The following is a 16,619-nucleotide window of genomic DNA, read 5'->3' as shown; positions in this document are numbered from 1 at the left end:
TGAGTATCTCTAAGTGCATGCTGGTGGGTAGAGAGCTATACGGTCTGAACTCTCTTTGCTCGGATAAGGAAGGTCACTACAAGTCTTTTTTTTTTTTCATCTTTATTAAATTGGGTATTTCTTATTTACATTTCAATTGTTATTACCTTTCCCAGTTTCCAGGCCAACATCCCCCCATACAGAGGGGACCTCTATATGGGTGTTCCCCTCCCCATCCTCCCCCCATTACTGCCCTCCCCCCAACAATCCCGTTCACTGGGGGTTCAGTCTTGGCAGGACCAAGGTCTTCCCCTTCCACTGGTGCCCTTACTAGGTTATTCATTGCTACCTATGCAGTTGGAGCCCAGGGTCAGTCCATGTATAGTCTTTGGGTAGTGGCTTAGTCCCTGGAAGCTCTGGTTGGTTGGCATTGTTGTTCATATGGGGTCTCAAGCCCCTTCAAGCTCTTTCAGTCCTTCCTCTGATTCCTTCAATGGGGGTCCCATTCTCAGTTCAGTGGTTTGCTGCTGGCATCCACCTATGTATTTGCCATATTCTGGCTGCGTCTCTCAGGAGAGATCTATATCCGGTTCCTGTCTGCCTGCACTTCTTTGCTTCATCCATCTTATCTAGTTTGGTGGCTGTATATATATGGGCCACATGTGGGGCAGGCTCTGAATGGGTGTTCCTTCAGCCTCTGTTCTAAACTTTGCCTCCCTATTCCCTCCCAAGGGTATTCTTGTTCCCCTTTTAAAGGAGTGAAGCATTTGCATTTTGGTCATTCTTCTTGAGTTTCATGTGTTCTATGCATCTAGGGTACTTTGAGCATTTGGGCTAATATCCACTTATCAATGAGCGCATAGCATGTGTTTTTCTGTGATTGGGTTACCTCACTCAGGATGATATTTTCCAGTTCCATCCATTTGCCTATGAATTTCATAAAGGCATTGTTTTTGATAGCTGAGTAGTTTCCATTGTGTAGATGTACCACATTTTCTGTATACATTCCTCTGTTGAAGGGCATCTGGGTTCTTTCCAGCTTCTGGCTATTATAAATAAGGCTGCGATGAACATAGTGGAGCACGTGTCTTTTTTATATGTTGGAGCATCTTTTGGGTATGTGCCCAAGAGAGGTATAGCTGGGTCCTCAGGTAGTGCAATGTCCAATTTTCTGAGGAACCTCCAGACTGATTTCCAGAATGGTTGTACCAGTCTGCAATCCCACCAACAATGGAGGAGTGTTCCTCTTTTTCCACATCCTCACCAGCATCTGCTGTTGCACTATAAGTCTTAAAGTAAGAAAATAGCTGTGTACAATGGTTCCTTAGGTCAACTTTGGCATTTTTTTCTTTTTTTCTATTAAAATGTTTCTGATTGCTCAAGGAGAGGCCTTCCTGGAAGACAGTGTACAATGTAGGTAAAGATAGTGGCCCTAGTGCAAATTGTAGACCAACGATTCACCCTCAGAGGTTCCTGGATGATGAATGTCCCACTGAGATGCAGGATGCTCATGGGTAAGGAGGTGGTTCATACACAGTGGCAAGGAGTCTCTGAGAACTCTTTCTTAACTCTTCTGAGAATCTAAAATGTCTCTAAAAACACAGACTATTAAAAATATCGAGGATGACAGCAGCTGACGGTCGTTTGAGCGCTGATGTGAATTTAAAAGAACAAAATGTTCCCAGATGTCGACTAGTCCAGAAGCCAGCAGATTCTCTGATGGAATTATTTATTGGATTTCCGCGCTAGTGAGAGGAAGTAAATTCAGTCATTATGCAAACATAGATTTAAAAACAATAAATGTTTGAATTTGTTTTCTTAGATATAAGTTGCTACACTCTGAATTTGCATTCAGTAATGAAGTACAGAAGATGTTGGAATCATCTTTTTTTAAACTAGGATAAAAATTGTAACTGCTTATATTGTGTTTCTTGTTTCAGTGTTCTTTAGTCTCCTGACTACAGACTATGTTTGGAATTCTATTCCTAAATTTGAAATGTTAAAATACAATCAGCATGTAGTAAATATTATATTTGGGAGCTATATGTTATAAATTTGTGTCTTAGTTAGACAAGCATATCTTTACTTCTGTCTTAGGGTTTTCATTGCTGTGAAGAGGCACCAAGACAACTCTTATAAAGGCAAACATTTAATTGGGACTGGCTTAACAGTTTCAAATGTTCAGTCCACTATCATCATGGCAGGAACCATAGACGAGTACAGGTAGACAAGGTGCTGAAGGACCCAAGAGCTCTACATCTAGATGCCAAGGCAGCCAGAAGGAGTCAGTCTACTGCAGGCAGTTGGGAGGAGGCTTCCACACTGGGAAGAGCTTAGGTATAGGTAGTCTCAAAGCCTGCTTTAGCAGTGAAGCACTTCCTCCGATTAGGCCACACCTACTCCAATAAGGCCACACCCACTCCAATAAGGCCACACCTACTCCAATAAGGCCACACCTACTCCAATAAGGCCACACCTACTCCAATAAGGCCACACCTCCTGATAGGGCCACTCCCTATGGCCAAGTATTGAAATACATGAATATATAGAGGCCAAACCTATTCAAACAACCATAATTTGATTCTGTACACTTTAAAGATTTGATTTTCAAAAAATATATATCCTGTCCGAGTCCTAATTCTCTCCACAATTAAATAGACTATGGATAGGGGTCATTGACATACACATTTTGATTTGCTTTGTTTTTCCTTTATTTACTTTTGTTGTTGTTTTGTTTGGTTTTGAGACAGGGTTTCTCTGTTGTAGCCCTTGCTGTCCTGGAACTCACTCTGTAGACTGGGGGTGGGGGTGGGCTGGGCTGGCTCAGACTCACAGACGTCCACTTCCCTCTGTCTCCTGAGTGTTGGGATTAAAGGCATGTGACACCACTGCTTGGGTTGCTTTTGCCTTTGAGACAAAGCCTGTAGCTCTTGTTGGCCTGGAACGCTCTGTGTAGACCAGATTGGCCTCAATCTCACACAGCTTCTCCTGTCTATGCCTCCAGAGTGCCAGTGCTGGAATTAAAGGTGTGTGCCACCACGCCCCGCCCCTCTCACTAATCTTAATTGAAAAAACGACTAAGAAGTATTCTGTGATGGAGTATTAAGGCTGGAAACTGAAAGGTAGTTCCGCCCAACTGCAACAGCACATCCTTGCAAAGTGACTGGTTTACCAGGAGACCTCAGGAGAGGTGACCTCTTGCCCTTCCCCACGCCCTAGCTTCTAGACTGGAAATCCACAGCCAGGTTAGAGACCTTTACCCTCAACCACATTCCTTAAAACCATACACCCCATCAAAGATGAAAAGCAGTTTGTTCCTACTTTTGGAAAGCATTATTTCTGAGAAATTCTCTTACTCTTGGCAACTGCTGATAGCTGACCCTGCCCTGGTAGCTTACAAGTGACAATTTTAACTGCAAACATCCTTTTCGGCCTTGGGAAGAGCAGGAAAGGAACCAAGCCTGTGATAAAGGCTATGTAGGAAACAATAAGATAAGGAGGTCAGGCCCCGCCCGGCCTGCTCCTCCCGCAGGAGGGACTGGTTCTCAGCGCTGGGAACTCTGTGTAATAGGATCCGGTTGCCGGGCTGCCGCGGGGAAGCATTTGGGCGTGGGACCGCGAGAAGCCGCTTGTAAACAGAACCGGGCCGGGATGGTTGGCGGCCGGAGCGCAGCCGCTGGCGGTGAGGAGGGCGGGCTGCCTGGGTCGGGGTCCTGCTGGGGGTTGACTGCAGGCCGCACGGGCGACAGGACCAAAGCCGCGGTGAGCATCCGCCTCGCGGCGGCCGCGGACCAGCGGGCGAGCGGGGAGGGGGACGGGATGACGCATCCCTGGACCTCCCCGGGGTCGCGGGGGTTCTTCCCACGCACTGCTTTCTGTTGCATTTCGCGCTGGGGATAGCACTTCATTTGTGGGTGGTTAAGTGATGGGGAAGGCATGACCCGCTGTTTATTTTTGTGACTCAAGTAAACGCAAAGTAGTTGAATAAGGTGATCCTGTTCTCTGCGTTGTTTTTAGTAACCCCTCCCCAGCGATCATAGAAACCAAACCCCAGTAGAGAGCTTTTAGCCCCAGAGAAACGCAACGATTGTTCTTTCTGTTGACTGTGCCCATTTTGAATATATAGTAAATGACGCCACAGGACTAATGACAAATTGGTCTTGTATGAAAAGCTTACTAAGCTAAAAAACGAAAACCAAAACAAAATAAAACAAGATAAGGAGTTGTAAGGCCCATCCCTTAAGATGAAAAAAAGAATGCTGATTTTGAAAGACAAATAGAGACTGGGCTTATATGTAAAGATTGCAAAGCAAGACGCCTTTTACTTTAACAGGTTAAATAGATTGAGCTATGTTGTTGTAAACGTTAGTTTTTCCCCCCTTTTTATTTCGATACGTGGAACTAGAAAGAAACTTCTGGGTTTTTTTTTCTTTAAAATATTTTCAATAAATCATAATAAACTGTGATTTGTACTTATACAGCATTATAAGATAGCACACATTATAAATGATTTGCCTAAAACTAAGTAGTTTTTCTTTAAATGATAAATTTAAGCAAAATACCGTAGCAAAAATGAGGTCTTTAAATAGACATGTGTTACCTTGGTAACATAATTAAATTTTAGCTAGGAGTCAAATATTAGGTTAAATTGACAGGAGAAGTGTGTAAATGTCATGGAACAAGAAACATCAATACCTTATGTGTTTGTCTTTATAGTAAATACTTCCACAATGCTATGATTCTACAAGATCTTTAGAGCTTATCTCAGCTAAATTCTTGTTTGGTCACTTTCTCATTGCGTCATCCTGGGAAGTTTACTCAATTTAGCTGTTTCCTAATCTGTAGAATGGGAATAATAGCCACCTCATCAAAGATTTAATGAGGATTAAATATGTATGGTTTTTGAGAGAGTCTCTCTATGTAATCCTGTCTAGCCTGGAAATCACTATGTAGATCAGGTTGTCCTTGAACTCACAGCGATCCGCCTGCCTCTGCTGGGGTTAAAGGCATGTGCCACTGTGCCTGGCAACTTGATGTTTTAAAAGTGCCTGGAACAGTACCTAGAATAAGTGTTTGATGAATGTATCAAATAAAAATATTTCATTATTGAAAAGCAGATGGACAATTGTATTCGGGGAGGGATGGAAGGGGAAGTTCTTGGTGAATGGGTACAGAGCAAGATGAAACGGCCAATAGGGATTGGGCTTCATGATAGTGATTTGCTTAGTAGTTACCATGGTGAATTTTTTTTAAAATATTTTATTTATTTATTATATATGAGTACACTGTAGCTGTCTTCAGATACACCAGAAGAGGGCATCAAATCTCATTACAGATGGTTGTGAGCCACCATGTGGTTGCTGGGACTTGAACTCAGGACCTCAGGAAGAGCAGTTGGTGCTCTTAACCACTGAGCCATCTCTCCAGCCCGGTGAATTTTTTAATGCCACACAGCAGCCTCATCCGTGCTTGCCTTTAGTGCTGTGGAAATGCATCTCCCGGTGCTTTATTTGGTTCATGCCCTGGAGATTTATCATAAAGCCTACAAACAGATTATAAACACACCCAGAGACTCTGGGACAGTTGTTGTTGCTTTTTTCCTCTAATCCCTACAACCTGTACATAGAAGACATTTCTACCTGACTGTTATATTAGATGTCACACTGGAAATTAGAATGAAGAGATTGTCAGGGTAGGTCTGACTGAAGAGTGCCCATAAAAGTGTAGAGCTTTCTGTGGCTGGGAAATCGAGAAGACTTAACATGCGGTGGCTGATTTGAAGATGGACCATACCATTGAGCAGGACTTTAGGCAGCCTTGAGGAATTTGGAAGGCATAAAACTACCAAGAGTGGCCCCCTGGCTGACAACCAACAGGAAGTTACCAAAACCAGGCTTTTGTCAATATTCCAGATACGTTTGAATCTAGACTATTTTCTAGAATTTCAGATAGGAACCCAGCCCACCTGAGCTAATACCTTAGTGACTATGAGATAAGAAATATTTCTTTTTCAAAATTATTTTTAAAGGTTTATTATTTAATGTATATAAGTACACTGTAGCTGTCTTCAGACACACCAGAAGAGGGCATCAGATCCCATTACAGTTGGTTGTAAGTCACCTTGTGATTGCTGGGAATTGGAGCTCTGGAAGAGCAGTCAGTGCTTTTAACCATTGGGCCATCTGTCCAGCCCTTTCAAAATTATTTATTTTCATATTATGTGCATTGGTGTTTTGGCTGCATATTTCCGTATGAGTGTTTAGATCACCTGAAACAGGAGTTACAGACAATTGTGAGCTGCCCTGAGTGCTGGGAGTTGAACCTGGATCCTTTGGAAGAGCAGCCACTGCTCTTAACCACTACGCCATCTCTCCAGCCCTAAGAAATATTTTTTAAAGCAACCCAGAGTGTGAAAATTTGTTGTGTCATGATGGAGAAGTAATAAAGAATCTAGCAGAAAAATGGACAAAAAAAAAAAAACCCCAAAAAACTAAACACATTGTTATTATGGGATGTCCCCAACGGCCTGTGTGTTAAAATCTTAGTCCCTTTAGAGGTAATTTGAAAGGGTGGGCCTTATGAGAGGTAGAAGTCTTTAGGGAAGGCCAACCAAGAGGGTTGTGGGCTCTGGGTCCTCCTGTTTTCCTGTTTGAAGTGCTTTTGCTCTGCTGTGCACCCTGACCCGGATGTGGCCCTGCCACAGTCCCTGATATAATGGGACCAACTGGCCATAGACTGAAAGCTCTGAAACTGGGAGCCAAAATGAACCTTTCCAAGTTGATTACTGTGCGAATTCCCTCCTAGACATAGAGAGGAACTGGAATTAAATAGCTAAGCTATTAAATGGCGTTCTTTCCATTAATCAAAGGAGTGAACATGGAAGCAACAAGGCAGTACCACTCCAGCTCTCAAAGTGCTAGAGATCTCAAAGAGGTTTCATTGTCCTGTCAAGCAGTATGTCAGGAGCAGACAGTGAGTGCAGCCTTTCTGAAAAGCACAGTGACTGAACGTGTAAAAAGTCTCAGCAGTGCTCCTATGCTTTGACTTAGCAATTCCTCCTTGAGAAGCCCAGGGAACTTACGAGACCAGTTAAGTTCATCATAACACTGAGTAAACCTTTGTGTAGAACAGAGCTGGAAATACTGTAAATGCCCGGTAACAGGGGAACAGTCACATCATGGGTCCATCAAAAGAAATGGCATAATGCATATATTAAAAAGGTTTTTATGAAGGATATTAACAGTGGAGAGGGCTCAGTCATTGATAAGCAGGGGAAAGACAGCAGAACTATATCTGCAGTGTACTTTCAACTAATATCTTCTTTTCCTCCTATTCTCTCTTTTATCCTTCTTTGTTATACAGTGCATTTTTCCCTGTTAGAGGGTAAATAAGAATTGTTTATTTTGCCTTTATTCTTTTCAAAACCCGGAACAATGTGTAGTCCTCTTTTATAACCATAAAGTTCAATAAGTGTTTCAAAGTTTCCTACACTATATCCAGTGCATTTTGAGTCTAAAACCCTGGACTAACAATGGGAACAGTAAATTTATAACTAATTTAGGTACAGAGCAGAGAGTCTTTCAGAAAACGTTGAGGTAGAAAACAGAATACTGGAAAGATCACACAATGTTTCTCGGTAGGGTGATCAGTGCAGACTTCTGTTGAAAAAACACTCAGTGTGACATTGAAGTAATAGAAAAAGCTTATGGATAAAATTCCACTAAACATTCTTGTACTTTTGTCTCTTTTCCTTGCCTTTTATGATTAATTTTTTTTCTAAGAAAAAGTCTTAAGATAGAGCCTAGGTAGGCCTGGAACTTGTTGTGTAGCCCAGGTTTGAACTAGCAGACCTGTCTACAGCCAATCTGTCCCAGTGCTCCTCATCTTATCTGACTAGTGATCTTCCTGCCTGGGCCTCTGGATGCTGGGATTATAGGCATGTGTGGCCAACATGTCTAGCTAAAAGCTCTTGCTTTCTTTGATGAATGGGTTTAGGTGTTAGGTTAACAACCCTCTTCCCCTTGCTCCTTGTTGATATATACACCTAAGAAATAGGGGACTGAGGAATATGTAATCATTTGACAGAAAGGAAAAAGAAGACCTTATCATTAGGACCAGGAAAATCAAGCTAGATAGAGGCCAGTACCAACCTTGCTACAAGCAACCAAAGCTTGTGTGTATTGAATATTTATCAGATAGCAGACGTACTATGATCTCAGTATGTAGCCCTTTCGAAAGATTTGGAATCGGATCATGCATTTACATGTTTACAAAGCAGGCTGAGATATTGACATTACTAAACTAGTTTCAGAATGTCTAATTTCAACCTAGAAAAGATTAGTAACACAGACCTAGTTTTTAGGGTTCTTTTCTAGACAGTTCCCAGGGGCATTAGGCTATGGCTGCTCCTTCTCTTTCCCTAATGACTGGCCCCCTCTTCTGTTTCACATCACTCTCACCCACACCCTGTCTGTCTCCACAGTGGCTCCTGGCCGTTTGCTGGCTTGTGTCATAGCAGATGTTCACCCCTTGGAAGAAAAGGTATGGAGGAATACCTAGCAAGGAACTGCTGTTTCCTTTTCATTATCTGTTCAGAGCTGATGTGGTATATGGGTCCCGAGGAGCCACACTGTGTGCTAGTTTCAATCGCAAAGCAAGTAATTCAGAGGACATAGTAGAAAGTGTGATGAAGTGTTTGCCAGTAGCAAAGTCCATATACAGTTTGCTCTTGTCTCATCGGTATGTGTAGGTAAAGGCAAATGTTAAAGACCTCACAGCTTATTCTCCTGCCAGCTATGGAGTAAAGTAATTAATCTCGTTGGTAGATGAGTTAGGAGCAAAACTAAAAGTGAACATAAAGAGGCAGTGGGATTGATTGATTGTTGAGAGAAGATCTCTATATATAGTCCTCGATGTACTGGGACTTTCTATGACCCAGGTTGGGCTAGGGCTCACAGAGATCCTCCTGCTTCTGCCTCCCATGTTCTGGGATTGAAGATGTGTACCACCATGCCCAGCTTAGAGGCTGTTTTGTTGAGATGTCAAGCATACTGCTTATTGTTAACATTTTTAATTGTTAATTTGAGCTTGGTTTCAAATAGGATTCCCTGGTTATGCACAAGATTCATGAGTGAGGCAGGGGCTTATTTATCTCTAGCTATCTTGAGTAGAGTAACCAGTTTATAATTCAGTATAAACTAAAGCTGCCTTGTTCTGTATCACCCAGTTATAAATAATTAGCTAATTGGGAAATGGGTAGTCACACACTCTACTATGTGGTCTGTAGGTATGATAACCTTAAACAAGACACACAGTTTTGTCTTTAGAAAGCTTACCGTTTGTCAGGGAAGATAGAGAAGAAACAGGCCTCTTTAAAGTAGTGTCTGACCTGATTATGGAGGCAATCCGGATGCTGTAGGGAATATAAGGGCCTAGGAAGTGGGAAAGCGCAAAGTCAGCACAGACCTGAAGGCTTAGATGCAGCTGCTCCGGGGTGGGGCACTTGGGGACGAACTGTGCTAGTAAAGAGGTTAAGGATGGAGGCAGTGGGGGAAAAAACAAAACCAGCTTCCAGACAAAGAAAACAGGAGATTCTAATTCCTATAAATTCTTTATGACTGGAGCCAGAATGAGATTGTGGTAGAGTATAGAGGGAAATTTAAGAACTAAGGGCTAGAAGGAAAGTGATGTGAGCTCTTCTGAGTAATGTTTATCTAGAGAGCAGCAGGGTTTTGATTTCAGAAAGCCCACTTGGGGGACAGATGTAGAGAACATGGCTGTGGTGGTGACTGGACTGCGGAGGTAGACATACAGACAGCGGGAGGGCTTTGCAGAGACAGAGGTCATAGGGCTTGCTAATTTGTATTGGTCGCTGGTGACTCAGCTAGAAATGCCAGAGTGGATATTCATCTTTATTAGGGGACAATGTCCTTTGCTCTGTATCGAATGTTTGAAGGAGGCAGGCTGGAGGGTAAGATGAGAAGTTAGTTGTGCATTGTAGGAATTGGGGCATATATAAAAAAAAGGTCAGCTATCTCAGGAGATGGAGAATTTCTCTATGGAAGAGATGCTAGGTAAGAATACAGGGTATTTATCATCTGAGCACAGGAACAGGAGAGAGGAGCATCCATGGACAAAGAAGAAAGGGCAGAGGTGGTAGTGGATTCATGAGTTTCACACAGATGGGTATTCATAAGTCGCACTGATAGTGGTCAGTCAGACCCGTTGGAGGACAGTTCCTAGATTTGACCATCTAGAGAGCGCCAGTGACCTTTGCATGTAAAGTTTTGCCTGGTGCAGAACCACACTGCTCCTAGGAGAGTGAATGGGGTGGTAAAAAGGAGAGCCTAAAAGTATAAAAGTCAAAACTTTTCCAGAAACTTAGGTGAGAGAGAAAGGAGGGAAATGTGTCCTAGATCTAGGAAAGCTCAGGAAGCACATAGGGCCTTATTTATAGTTCTCATTGAGGACAGCTTCTCTTTTTTTTATTTAAAAAACTTTTACATACAGTATATTTTTATCATATTCTTCCCTTTTAACTCCTCCCAGATCTTCCTCATCTCTCTGCCCACACCACTTCAAGCTTGTACTCTCTTTTCTGTCTCTGTCTCTATCTCTGTCTCTGTCTTTCTCTCTCAACCATAAATCAGAAAACAACAACAAAAAACCTAGTAAGATAAAACTACCAAAATAAAACACTGTGCATAGATAACAAACACAGTCACTTTATGTTAGCCAGCTACTCCTGAGTATGGGGCCTGCCTAGAGTGTGGTTGGCACGCCCACTGATGCTCCATTGGAGGAAACTGATTTTCCCTTTGCCAGCAGCTAACAACCACACATAGATTTTTGGTTAGAGGTGAGATTTTGTGTCCACTTCCCCTTCTCCGTGCTGGGATTTTTGTCTGGTTTGAACCTGTGCACATCTTGTGCACCAGTCACAGTCTTTGTTTTGTCTGGAAATGTTTCCTTGGAGTCATGCACCACCTCTGGCTCTCACAGTCATTCTGCCTTTTCTTCCACAGATCTCTGAGCCTGGAGGGGAGGGGTTTGATGAAGACATCCCATCTAGGGTTGACTGCTCCAAAAATCTCTCTCTTTGCCTGCTGTCCAGGTTTGGGTCTCTGTGTTAATTCCACTCTACTGCAAATGGAAGCCTGGAGTAGTGCACTGATCTGAACCTATGCAAACTGTCCTGTTAAATCCTGCAGCGAGTGAACCCCGCCACGCCAAGGCCACTGAGAAGCGGGCAGAGCAGCCGCTGCTGCCTTTAACTCTGCAGAAGGAGTGCTTGGGTGCATTAAGACTTTCTATCCGAGCTTCCTAAGCATATCCCGTCATCATCCTTTCTGCAGTTGCTGGGTGTAAAAGAGAAGATCAAAGAGAAAGTAGGAATCTTTTCCATGGTGTAGATACCCAGGGCATCCTGTACCCTGGTAGGGGTTCATAAAGAACAGCATTCTGTTGTTTGATTTGCATCCCCAAACCACCTTTGCATGTACAACAGGGATCTTTATTTGCCCTGTGTGTTGACAAAGTAGCTCAAGAAGATTGCCCCAAATCATACTCCGGGAACAGTGCGTAGAAAACGGAGACCCATGCCTTCAACTTTAAACCCTGTAGCCCGAGTAGGTACCTTTCACTGGAGGATTATGTGTGGTGTCTGTCTTGTTGTTGTTGAGTGGCAGTGTTAAAAACGGCATATTATCTTCTTTTTTTGGGGGGGGGGGTTCTTTTTTTCGGAGTTGGGAACCGAACCCAGGGCCTTGCGCTTCCTAGGCAAGCGCTCTACCATTGAGCTAAATCCCCAACCCCTTATCTTCTTAGTAGACTTCAAATAAGACTGAAAGTTATCAGTCAATCTTGTTATTTTGTTTGAACTTCATAAATGCATAATGCTAACTTCGAGGTAGCTTTAAAAGGAGTCTGTTTATTTAAACATGTTTTAATAGTTAAAATGTTTGAGTTATCTACAGTAGCATCCGGTTTGAAAATATTTCTTTTATTTCTCTTGGCAGAAACATTTGTTTGCAAGTTCTTTTAAGCAAGCATTTTTACAAGTGTTTCTATTTGTTGGCATAGTGAAGTAGGATTTCTTAGGAAAACAGTAAGAGGTTTGGGCAGTTGGGACTAAATATTTCTAGAAGCACTTGTTTAAGTGAAGTCCCAGTTATCATACCCTTACAGATGGTCTGAGTAACATGTCCAAGGTCACAAAGAGAAGTGAAGCTAGTTCTTTAGTAGAGAATAACTTTTTAATTACTCTCTTTGTTCAGGGACTTCTCATATACCAATTCCCTTGGAGAATTTACAATGACTCAGAAAGACCGTAGAAGTGATTCCTTTATTTTTTCGTACATCAGGTATCAACCATTTCCCTGGGTCATGGGATTAACAAATAAAACAATACAAAATAAATATTAGTTATAGTGTCTGCTCTTTGATACTGAAATTTGAAACACTATGCATATGAAATGTTAGTGTATTATTTAGGGTCATTAATTGGCTCTGAATTGCATATGGCACCCTGCATTTAGTGTTGGCTTTAATCAGGCCATATTACCCAAGACAAATAACTTCATCTTTTTAAGTTTTCATTTTCTTGTAAAGTGGAAATAATGATATCAGCTCCTAAATGACTTGTTGGGAGGATTTAACGACTCAGTGCTCACAGGGAGCTTAACGTAATGCCTGCCGTTTAATAAGTATTAAGTGAATATGAGCTATTTATAATTTGTCATTAGTCTTAAGAACTAGAAGAACTATGCTTTAATTTTCAGCGTTTGTTAAACCCATATTTCACCTTTTACATCAGCCCATCTGTACTGAAAGGGACTTCTGCAGCATAATCTTAACTTTCTTTCTTTTTTTTTTTTTTTCTTTTTTGAAACAGGGTTTCTTTGTGTAGCCTTGGCTGTCCTGGGACTCTCTCTGTAGACCAGGCTGTTCTTGAACTTACTGGGACCCACCTGCCTTTGCTTCCTGAGATTAAAGGCATGTGTCACTACTGCCAGGCTCTCTGCAGGACATTTGTAAAGGGTTTATTTAGTACTGTGGTGGGCAGGACTCTCTGATGATGGGCAGCTGTTTAAGTGTTAGTTATCACAGGTTTATCACTTAGTACCAGATCAGGTCAGCCGAATGTCAGTCAGTCAGATCCCTAGAGTTTATACATTACACCCTTGGGATTTGTTGTTTGTTTGTTGGGATCAAGTTCTGTGGAATCTGTTTGGCCTCACACTTACCATGTATGCTGTGGAGGCTGGCCTTAAACTCCTGACCCTCCTGTACCATGGTGCCCACACTGCAGAACTGTTTGGGAAAACCCATTTCACATTAATGATAATGGTCCATAATGCAGTTAATTTAAGGGCTAGGGAGCTGGCTCGATGGGTTAGAAGTAGATAGATACTGCTGTTCCTCTGAGTTTAAGTGCTAGTCCCCATCTCAGGCAGCTTACAGCTGCCAGCACCTCTAGCCGCTGGGGGATCTGATGCCTCTGGCTTCCACAGGCCCCTGTACTCACACACATGTATCCCCACAGAAAACACAGAAAATACCCATACCCCACACACATTCACCACATTCACAATTACAAATAAAATAAACGTTAAAAAAAAAAAGATAGCTCCTATTACTCTTAGGGTTTTAAAACTTTCCCTCTGCCTGTATGAGAGGCAGAGGATTTTCTGACTTTCATATTGTCCAGTTAAATTCTTTCTGTTTTTTTGTCCTTATCTTATCTTTGAAGTTAAAGAGTGTGTCTGCCTTTGCTGGCTGTGCTTGCTTCCTGACTAAATTGGTTAGAGGCAGATTGATAGCCAAGGTCACTGTCGGATCAGTCCTAAGGAGGAAGGAGGATGCAGCCTGTCACTGCTGAACTTGTAACACTTCAGATAGGGGAGGAGCACCCTTTGCTTAGGCCTACCTGATCACTGGCTTGGAACTTTTGAGAACATGTTCAACAAAGACCCACCCTTGCTTTTCAGCAGATTCAAATATAACAGAAAGAAAGAAAGAAAAATTAAGTACTTACCAAAATATTCTTTCTGAGCACCCCGAAACTGGTAATTTGGTAATGTTTTCAAATTCCATTTTTTCTCTCTCTCTCTCTCTCTCTCTCCCTCCCTCCCTCCTTCCCTCCCTCTCCCTCCCCCCCTCTGTGTGTGTGTGTGTGTGTGTGTGTGTGTGTGTGTGTTTATATTTGTTTCCTCCCTGACTGATCTGTACCTGGCTACTAATGACACTGTCCGTCTGTTTTCTGCAGTTTCCCCAGGGGAATCTGTGTTTTACACCTCCATGATCTAGAGTAGCACTCGGACACTTGATGCGTCCTTTAGATTTTTCTGAGAAATTATATAAACATTATTATATCCGTGCTTCTTAACTATAAGGTAGTTTGGGCAGACTTAGCAGGATTGCTGCCTCACAGAGATGGCCAGAGGCCTTGTATCAATCAGCCTGACTTGCTGGATGTCATTCAATTGGGAACCTGAGTGTTAAGAACAGAACCTTTTCCTGGGTCCATGGATTGTCTTGTGCTCCTTACTGTATTTGTCCCATGGTGCAAGCTGGGTGGCTCAGGGCTTAGCTTCAGTCTACTTAGGGTTCTGCCACTGTGGCACCTGTGAGCTTTAAGATGATCTTAAAAAGTCGAATTTGGGTGGCCCACAGGACTTGGTAATTAGACAAGGATTTCAGAAAGTCTCTGTCTTCCCCATGAGACAATAGATGAGTCATATGGTCTCTTTCATCGTGACTGAAAACAGTCCTTTCACCTACCTCTCTCTGCTGAGGTCTTTCTAAGTATTTATTAAAAGGCTCACCAAGCACTTTATAAATCAGTCTAAATTCTGCATGGGAAAAATGAGTATTTTCAGTAAAACCATGTAATTTCCTCCACAGGTTAAATAAATTTTGAGGCATTATGCTAGAGTAAAAATGAAAGAAACTCCAGCTTATATTTGGAAATACTTCCAACCCCATTCGTGTTCAGAAGATTCTACATAGTTCTATGAGCTGATGATGATCTTTAGGTCTGAAGGCCCTTCCCTAGCCCTTTTGGGATATGAGGCACATAGGGTAAACACACTACTTCTTTGTTTTGTTCCTTGTTGCCACACTTCACACTTTCAGCGCATGGCAGTGCTGTGGCCCCTAGGTATACCTTGCAGTTAATCCCTATTACAGTTAGGACCAACTCCAGCAGCATGGCCTTCGGCTGTATGTGGGGCTGGGAATCAAACTTAGGGCCTGGTGCATGCTGGGCAAGCACTCTACCACTGAGCTACGTTCCTGGCTGTCCTTTTCCTTTTGAGGCAGAGTCTTCATAAGTTGTGTGGGCAGGCCTCGAACTCACAGGCTTCCTGCTTCAGCCTCTGTGTACTAGGGTTACAGTCCTGCAGCACCAGGCAAGAGTAATGTGGCTCCTGTGATGGAAGTGTCATTTCACCTCAGTCGCAGGATGAAGATGATTGGAGTGATTGATTCTCTCCTTCTTTCATCACTGTTCCCTGCAGAGGAGGCAAGGGGAGATGGGAAACATCAAGTCTGCAGTTTAGACATTTGCAGAACTGAAATCTGTCTGTCTATTTTGTTTCTAAGAGCTGGGCATGTTAGGACACTGGTGGTTATAGGAAGATAGACTTTCTAGTCAGGTGGCCGACAGAGGACAATAATTTGCCTTTGGTAGCAGAGCAGTCTGAGATTTGAAGTCTTGTGTGCTTATATTTAGCTGGATTGCAAGAAAATGTCTTACGGCATTGTATGTGGCAAGATCTTGCAGGTGGAGATGGTAAGAGCAGGGATGGACTGAAAAGTGTTTGGGCTTGATTGTTGGAGGCATTTCAAAGCGGGCATCTCAGTGCTGGCGTTAGGAAGGGCGTGAGCTCAGAGTCATCGGTCATCACAGAATAACCTTGTGTTCTGCAGTGGCGCCTTGATTTCTATCCAAGGTCTTCGTGAGGTCTTTGGTACCTGACATTTCCCATGTTTCAGTGGCATGGAAACTTTCTCTGCTCAGATATAATTTAAATTTTAGTTAACAGGAGGTTTTAGAAAATAAGGAATATTTTAGTAAGGTTGGCTTATATTCATATACTTTTTTGCCAGGAAAAAAAGCTAGTATAAAATTTAAAAACTTGAAAAAATACAGTGTTTTAGAAAGTAAGTCAAATGAACATTATTCCATGGCCATCACAAATTGACCATCACACAGAGGTCATTACTCAGTGGTCTCACACTGTGGCCATTGCAAAGCAACCATCATATAGTGACCATCACATGGTGCCCTCAGTCAAGGTACTTGATATTGTTGACTCCTTATTTGAAAATGAATATTATGACACCCATAGTATATATTATATTGTGAGACTTAGAGACATAGAGTATTGTGCAGCATCATTAGCATAAAATAAAATGACAAGTTTTCCTTCTCATCAGCCAACCCCCCACACCCCAGCCCTCACACAGTAGGTGATGTAGGAGAGGTACCACAGATACACTGTGGCAGTTTAAAGAGCCATTTAGGGAACAAGGAGGGTGTTCAGAAGAGGTGGCAGTGGGGAGTTCTTGAAGAGTTGATAGAAATTTAATGGGTAGAAGTAAGCAGAAGGTAGTCTAGTCTAGTAATCCCAGCAAAG

At 42.5% G+C, this 16,619-nt stretch overlaps 1 protein-coding gene across 8 annotated transcripts in view; it reads left to right on the top strand.

The window, feature by feature from the left end:
- The first annotated feature begins 3,610 nt into the window (after positions 1 to 3,610).
- Plekhm3 (pleckstrin homology domain containing M3) overlaps positions 3,611 to 16,619 on the top strand; it is a 158,960-nt gene continuing 145,951 nt past the window's right edge. For 2 of the 8 annotated variants that reach the window (XM_087566247.1, XM_087566243.1), the window contains exons 1-2: positions 3,617 to 3,661; positions 8,462 to 8,520. The gene's annotated coding sequence lies outside the window, so the exon portion shown is untranslated. 8 annotated transcript variants of the gene reach the window in all.

The sequence above is a fragment of the Rattus norvegicus genome, chromosome 9, assembly GCF_021556685.1.
Source record: "Rattus norvegicus strain SHRSP/BbbUtx chromosome 9, alternate assembly SHRSP_T2T, whole genome shotgun sequence".
NCBI classification, from domain to species: Eukaryota; Metazoa; Chordata; class Mammalia; order Rodentia; family Muridae; genus Rattus; species Rattus norvegicus.
The sequence above is the reverse complement of the archived record's forward strand: the minus strand, read 5'-3'. Positions and strand labels throughout refer to the sequence as shown.